Here is a 6,672-nt window from a genome sequence, read left to right on the forward strand (position 1 = left end):
TATTATTAGTTTAGTCTCTACAAACTATTTTTATTGTTATTTCAGTGTGTATAGTATTTCAGGATTATACTGTGTGTACATGACATCCACATCGTCAGGTCAATTCTGAAGTGCTTCAGTGGCAAATAATTCTGATAATTAGAGAGTAAAGAAGGAAAGACATTTCACAGTTCACACTGGGATTTAAGATTAGCCAAGAAAGTTGGGATTGATACTAAATAATAAATAACACATTAAATAATAAAATACTTGAGTAATGGGGGTCTTCGTCCATATAGCCCTGTCAAACCACCCCATTGTGTGACCTGGACTACTACTCTGATGTTCTCACAGTACTTTGACAGGTAACAGGTCTGATCAAAGTGAGGAGATCACGGGGGAAACACAGTCAGACAAAGAAAGCCTCCTTGCCGTGGTGGCCAGTGTTTCTCCCCCCTGTGGCGAGCGAAACAGTGCATTTGGACTTTTACGAATTGGGTTCCCCACACACATTAGAGATGGGTGCTGTGGCATGCCCCCCCTATGTCTGTCTGAAAAAGACAGTCCCCCACCTCTGGCAGTGCTCCAAGAATCTGCAGAATGGAGGCTTTAATACCTCGCGGGCTGACAGCTGCATGGATTATCTCCCCTTGCCCCGCTGTCATTGACGCCCCTGTATTGTGCCTTTCCCTGTAAAAGCGGCACCAGATTTAGGAAAGAGGCTCAGGGAGGGAGTCGAGGGGGTTAACATTCTGACGCTGTGGAAGTCAGGTGCGTCTATGTTTCAAGTCTCAGTGACATGTAGCCTACAGCACAGGTTTTCAAAGTGGGCCCCCTGGTCACAGTGAGTATAGACTAATCAAATAATGTTCTGTTACATGGAGGAAAGGCAGAAAGGAATTATATACTTGTGGAAGGTTGCCAATTTGCCACACAGATTGTCCTAGTCCAGTTTCAACACTTTACGTCAATTTGATAACCACATTGTAAAGTCCTGAGTGTTCATTTAAAACTAGGAGCGCGCAGCCCGTGCAGGTCCACTTGTATGCTCTCCGGATGATTTTACTGTGCAACGTGTAAAAAATTAAAAGTTCAAACAGGTCACTGAGCCAATTAGTCCAACCAGATGTTCAAACCCACTTGATGGGGGCATCCCATACAGTACATCAATGTGTTATCTCACATAAGCCCATACTTCTTCCCAGCCATCACAAAATGTTAGTAAATTACACATAGAGCAGAGAAATATGAAATGTGATTCCCTGGCTGTTTCAATTAATTAATTAATTATTCAGAAGCACACATTGGCACTTGTGATATTATTTCAAAAAAAGCCAGTAGCTGCATTCCCCCCTCCCAATTAGCATTCTCATGGCCCCCACCCCTTCCCACACCTGACCTCTTGGGCCCTCGCTGGCCCCAATCTGACCCCGCAAAACCTCACCCGTGCTGTCATGGCAACTGTCTCAAGAGGCCGGTAGTTGCATTTGTGGTTTTAGTCGGAGCCTGGCAACCACTTCAGTGCACAAAATCCTCGATGACAAATTTAAAGCAGAGAGAGTGTCAGGCAAGTGATGACGAACAGCGCCCTGATCCCCCATCTACAAATATCAGAAGGACAGCAGCTTTGTGGTCTGGGGGTTCTTCTGATCCCCATCTCCAAAGAAGGCTCAACTCCACTTGTGCTCCTATATCAAATAACATGACCGGAGAACATTTAGTTAATGTGCTCATGAGTACGATTCCATGGCCAGTGGCTGATATGTGCGCACTTTTGCTCGACTGTTTATGGCGAGGAGATTAACAGGGGGCCCCCAACACAGCACAATAAAATCCTCCGTGTTCATTTAAAGGGATATTCCACTTTCAACAGGGAGCAGTGGAAGGGCCTCTCTCCACATACACACCCATTGTAACTTCAAACTGCTCTCATATTAGGAGGGTAGTATGAGTTATAATTAATCTATCATGGTTAAAATGAAGTTTGAAGTTACAATGGGTGTGTGTCTGGGGAGAGGCCCTGGGCCTGGAGGGCCTGGTAACATTTACATCAAATATCTAAATATTCAATCAAGCTAATTAAAAACTGTTCAGGGTATTCATAAAAGCCTGATTAGACGATAAAATTACCAAAAGTTTTTTTGAAAGTGAAATATCCCTTTAAGTTTGAGAGTGAACAAATGGATATGGGTCGATTTGGTTCCATTTGTCACCCGAATACACTCTCAGGGCACGGTCACACCGGGGTTTAATTAAGGTATTGAAGGCTCTGTTCAACTGGAACAGAGCTTTTTTGTTCAGTTTAGTTTTTTCAGAAATCCGCAAATGGCAACAAACCGCTCTGTTCCCATTGAAACGCCTTGGCAGAATCCGCCCAGGTAGCTTTGGTGTGACCATTAGGGCTGTCACAATCATTACATAATCGTCTAATCGTGATTATTTGACATAATCGTGATTATTTTTCATAATCGTCATAATCGTTTCCATGTCAAAAATAGTGGAAATAGCAGATCTACAAGCTCACAACGCGTCGCGATGCGACGCGTTGTGAGCTTGTAGATCAGCTATTTCTACTATCAATGTTCTTTTTTAAGTATAAAGTTGTCAAATATGTCAGTCATTTCTTTGTATATTTAGCTTATGTGTCATATCTACCATGTGTAACTTCAAAGCCTAAAAGCCAAACAGAAATGTAATTATCAACGACAAAAACACAATTCAATCGTCATGTAAAATGTCATAATCGTGACATGCCCTCAGGCATAAATGAGCAAACTCCATAATGTTAGTTTAACTGTGAGAATGTGGACCCATTGTGGTGATAGGTTGAGGTATGTGCTTCAACCGTATCAGAAAGACTTAGCATTTGGGGAGGTACAATCTTAGTATAATCTTGGTATGGGTGTGTAGAACTAGGCTAAATTATTGTACAAACTTGCATCACACAGAGCTCTGCTGACTATAGATAAAGCCGTTAATGGAGACCCCCAATAATCCCCTGCCCTAAAAGAAAAAGGAAAAGAAAAGAAAATAGAACCCGGAATCTGGCAAGTAATTTATTTCTGAAGAGACAGCGAGCATGGATTCATTTCCAGCGCGCCATTGTGTCTCAGTAATCTGTTTTAAATGACTGTAGCAATACCAGACATGATTCAATGCAGTTCTTGTGTTCCTTTATCCAATTGTAACTCGTCTCAGAGTGTCCATTTAGTTGCATTTATACACTCTCTGACTTAACACTCAGGATTTACAGTAAGTCTATGTTTCTCTGCAAGACTGGTAGGAGCATCCCAGTTTCACAATTGAAAGAGTCATTGATGGATAACCAACTTGGCCAGAAATGCAGCTTACAGTACAGGTACAGTAGTAGGCCTACTGCAATAACATGAAAGTGACAAAAGGATGACCTTTTACTTTATTCTTGTAAAGTAAATTATTGCTTGATTTATGATGGTGATGGTGAAATGTATTGCTCTACTTTCCAATTTCTTCGGTTGCATTTTAAATGCAAAACCACTATATGTATTTTACAAAGTGATAGATGTATTTTTGAATATATCCTTTAATATTTCAGCTGTGGTGGAAAAGGAAGGAAGATGTTAAGAGCTTTTCCATGTTTTTTTCTGAGACAGGTTTCTTAAGACAGGACCCTCTCACCTATACAGTCAGTTGTGGAAGGCAACTAATAGTAGCCTACTCAAGAAAGTACTGTTCTTATAATTTAGAGTTAATCTTTTGAGCATTTACATATGCTACTTCATACTTCTCCACTACATTTCAGAAGGAAACATTGTAGTCTATTTTTTTTTACTCTGCTGCATTTATTTGACACTGCTTTAAAGGAGTAGTTCACCCCCAAAATGACGTTTTAGGCTATTTATTTGACACTGCTTTAAAGGAGTAGTTCACCCCCAAAATGACGTTTTAGGCTACTCACGAGACTTGAGTTTTTTTGTATTTGTCGCATTCCTAAGACAAAAATTTGATATTGTGAATTTACCCCATTGATTCAAATGCATTCGGGTCCCCATCCGGAATCAATGAGGGTAAATGTATTCTAATCAAATTATTGTCTTAGGAATGTGTCAAATACAAAAAAAAAAAAAAAAACTATAAATCAACTAAACTATACTATAGACTATAGATTAAGGTGCTACCCAGTAGCATAAAGTAGCCTAATTAAAATGAGCTCCAACTTTACCAGCTGCAATGATGAACACATATTGTTCATAAATTATAGTCCAATAACATCATTCTGAAATGGTCATTCTGCATATAATGACGACTCGATGTTAATATTTGAGTCAGACTCAAAATACGAAGAATGAATGGCTGCCTGCCCTGCCTGCAATTAATGATGAAGATAAGCTTGTAAGCCAAACACACACTGATCACAAAGAAGGCTATCAGCAGTAGGCCTATCACACAGGTAGGCTAGCATAAGTTTGATCCCACCAATGAACAAACTCTGAATAAGCCTAAACATTTGCACAAATCTGCTACCATCTTTTGAAATGATAGGCTACATATAAAATATACACAAAAAGAAAACATATATTTCCAATATCATCTGAACACAGTCAAGTCAAGTGTGATTTTAAATACAATATATTATGTATAGGTTAAGCACTCTAGCACTTATAAATGATGCATATAGGCCCTACATGGTCAATGTGACAGACAGTGGATGTGCAGTCAAGTCATTGATGATTCACTAGAAACTTCATTGCACAGGCTACTACAGGTCACCATGCAGGAGGGACATTCCACAGACCACCTAGAAAATGGCTCTTCAAACAAAAGAATGTTATAGAAGTAGAACTATACTTCTAACACTGATCCTTTAGCAACAGTTTATTTAAAAATAGACCAGAAGAGTAAAGGTGTGAAAACAAATGATGTAGCCTACTGGCTGTTCCACAAGACAAGACCACTGCACGTTTTGGCTGACCGTTGCGCGCTGTCAGTCCAATAAATAAAACACAGAAAAGTGTCTATAAACTTATATGTGCCGCCACGAAGAAAATATTCACTCACAAATGAGAAGTTTGCGTTTGTTTGATTCACGCAAAGGCTTAATAAACACTAGCTGCCGATAAGTTCGGGAAATAAAACCAACTCACTTGAAATGCAGGTACCTTAACGTCGGTGATTCAACCAGACCGTGGATAGAACTTATATCACATTCCTTCGCGCTGCGTCCCCAGACGTTTGAAAGTACCGCACAGTCGGCTACTGTTTATCTTTTCCACGCAAGTTTCCTCTCCGCTTGATGATGTCTGCTTCACGATCTCGATGTCAGCAGCAGCTCTACCTTTTTGCAAATCATAGTCTATAATTTCCCGCAAGGAAGGCGGCGGCGCATTGGAAATCGCTCACGTTTCCATAAACAATATTATTCTCTGGGAGGCTCCACAAATCCATGAGTTGATGAAATCCAGACTAGACCGTCTTGAACGTATCTTTAAGAATGTCTGTAGTAGCAGCAGGTGTTCTGTGTGGGACCCCCTCCGCAGCAGCACTGACTGACACAAAGTTGTGCGTCCCAATCCTGCCACCCATTGTTAAACCTAAACCAGTGGATCCCACCATTAACTACTTAGATGCTGGAGGGAATAGCGCGCCACTCTCTGCAGCCTGTCGACTGGTGGAGGAGTTGCTATATGGAAAACAATAATTTGATGATGTCTAAACCACAGATCTGTTGAAATATAAAACTCTGCAATTGGGTGGCTGACTCATTGTAAAAGGACTGTAATGAACCTGCACAGTTTATTAAGCCTTTTTTATTTATTATTTAGTCTAGCTATTATTGAGATGAGCCTTGGTGTTCTTGGTACAAAAATGTCCATTTAAATTCTAAAGGGAATGGGTGGGGGGCTGTCTTTGTGCTGTGCAGAATGGCAAGGCGGTCAACAAAAAGCACCCAGAGTCCCAGAATTCCTGGGATTCCTGGCCAGCAGTTCGGAACTTTGGTGGCACAACGCATGAGAATGCGACTGGCATTAGAGCACAACCATGGACCACAGAGTGAGTCTGACTGACTTCATCTGATTTGGTTTCTATATTTGCTCGACTTAGCTCAGCAGCAACACCTGCTGAGGTCTTTCCAGTCTTAACACCACTACTGTACCTAACAACATCAACATGATGTGCTGCCATGTATTCCAGGAGAAAGAATTTGAATGAGGTATACACCTGAGACTTGATTGGAAATGTAACAATAGATCATTGTCAGAATGAGGATGCAGTTTATGAAGCTATAAAAAACTATAATGATATATTGCCTATAGGCTTGATTTCAACATCAAATTGCTGATGACCTGCACATCGATGGCACAATCTAAAAATGATGTAATTTAAGAGACAAGTAGCCTACATTTACACAGGGCTGTGACAGCGCCTGACATCCCTGTGAAGTGTGACAGGACTGATTTCATGGTCTGTATCATGTCAGCAATCTCAGCATGGTCAGTATTAGAGTTCTCAAATTCTGCCCGAACCCGACCATACCCGAACCCGACCCGACATTTAGGTATAGGGTAGGGCCTAAAATGTATGCTAATTAGTTGGGCCTCTGCTCTGGCTCATTGAAAAAAGATTTTTTTTTTGTTTTTATTATTTTTTTTACTTTTACTCTGTGATAGAGTTCTCAAATTCTTCCCAAACCCGAACAGACCCGACGTTTTCGGG

The sequence above is a fragment of the Nannobrachium achirus genome (genome assembly GCF_963921795.1).
Source record: "Nannobrachium achirus genome assembly, chromosome: 9".
NCBI classification, from domain to species: Eukaryota; Metazoa; Chordata; class Actinopteri; order Myctophiformes; family Myctophidae; genus Nannobrachium; species Nannobrachium achirus.